Genomic DNA, 1,856 nt, shown 5'->3' with positions numbered 1-1,856 from the left:
CCGCCCCTCCCCCGGCTGCATCCTGCCACCAGCTTAGGAAGGCGGGTCCTGGTCCTGAGAACTCTCCTGCTGCTCAGAAATGCGGGTTTCTCTGTGGCAAGTGGCCTAAAGAGACAGCATGCCTTCCAGAAGAATCAGACTGTTACATCACTTCATGTTCTCACCACGCATCTCCTTGCACGGGTTAAGCTCGTCTTTGAGGGTAAAATACTGCTGCAAATTGAGGACATGATCAAAGGCCTTTTCATGTGAAATGGACACGGGACGGAATCAAAGGAAAGGTTTCCAGAATGAATTTCCTAAGATGAAATGTGCCATTCTTAAAAAATCCTGCTAATACCAGACGTTAAAGTGTTTCTGTGGTATTCCATGGAGGGTCAGGTTCAAAGATGTGTGCTCATGTCAGGTTGGCCAAGAATAGCTACAGTCCTATAGTATCTACGCGCAGTAGAGGTGTAGCACGTCTATCGATAAATGCCCGCTGTGTTGGATAGGTATGACTCTATCATAAAGTATGAGGCCCCTTTTTGATATAAAACAATTCAGTAGACCCCCACTTATAGTGCTTGTGCTTTTATCTGGTTGGAAATACACAAAGATGACCCAAACGCCCCTGTGAGTTTGGGTTAAAGCCGTAAAAGAACAAAGGGCAGCCCTCCTGGGAGGGTGGGCCTCCCGTCTTCCCTGCCTCTGAGGGAAATGGCCAAGCTCCCTTTTGGTAAATATGTAAGTACCGTGACCACCAGCAGTGCCCTTTTGGATGCTTATTCATAAAACAAACCTCCATGAGCACACCCACGCGATGCCCGTAATTACCTGGGGAGACAGGACAGAGGGCCCGTTCGACAGTAGAGGTTTAGTCGTTCGCATGGCATCGCCAGCAACCAGCCAGAGGCTTCAGATCCACCTTAAGTGAACGTGACAGTGAACAAAGCCTTCCCATCCGCGTGGGGCTGAAGGCATTCGTTCGGAAAACATTTCCAACTCCCAGGATCGCGAGGCAGGAAGTAAACCAAGGCAGAGGACAGCCAGGCAGGAGGCGTTCCGGTCTCTCCATGATCCATCCTTAGATAATTTGGCTGATGATACAACAGGAAAAATGCATTGATATGTCTTCCTCAAGAACGATCCCTTTATTCTGTGCCACAGCTTTCATTTGTTTACAATACGATGATGGAGAGTGGCCTGGGCATTTGCCCGAGGTCATAAAGCTAATAGGTAACAACTGCTTTTCCTTTTGGAATTTCACCTTATTTTTGTCCTTGGTTGACCCCAGTTTTTATTAGTTTTAAAAGACCTACTTGAAGCCCGGCTGGTGTTCTCAGTGATTGAGTGTCGACCTATGAACCAGGAGGTCACAGTTGGATTCCCGGTCAAGGCACATGCTGGGGTTGCGGGCTCCATCCCCAGTAGGGGGCGTGTGGGAGGCAGCCCATCAATGATTCCCCCGCCTGTGCCCTGGGACAAAGGCTCCGCTGAAGTTGCATCTCCCGTCGTGCACGGCTGGTGGGGCACCGCCCGGTGGATGGGGAGGGTCAGGCTGGTGGGGCACCGCCCGGTGGACGGGGAGGGGCAGGCTGGTGGGGCACCGCCCGGTGGATGGGGAGGGTCAGGCTGGTGGGGCAGGGCGGTGGGGATACAGGAACCAGTGATTGTGGGAGAACAGCCCCACCCCTTAAACACACACCTGCAGCCTGGCCTCCGAGCACACGGCCGCCTTCACACCTGCTCGAGCGCAGGCCCTTGGTTTCCAGCCGACGCCCGGCATCATCCCGGATGCTCCCCTCGGCTCTCCGCGTCCCTTTGACATAATTGATGGGTTCATAATAGAGCCGGTCTCTTTGTCCATCCTCCCC

General features: G+C 52.7%; 1 protein-coding gene across 5 annotated transcripts in view; it reads left to right on the top strand.

The window, feature by feature from the left end:
- The window catches only part of TTC39C (tetratricopeptide repeat domain 39C), a 54,371-nt gene that overhangs the window by 646 nt on the left and 51,869 nt on the right, over nt 1-1,856 (top strand). The window lies entirely within an intron of this gene.

This window comes from Myotis brandtii, unplaced genomic scaffold (assembly GCF_000412655.1).
Source record: "Myotis brandtii unplaced genomic scaffold, ASM41265v1 scaffold433, whole genome shotgun sequence".
Classification (NCBI taxonomy): Eukaryota; Metazoa; Chordata; class Mammalia; order Chiroptera; family Vespertilionidae; genus Myotis; species Myotis brandtii.
The sequence above is the reverse complement of the archived record's forward strand: the minus strand, read 5'-3'. Positions and strand labels throughout refer to the sequence as shown.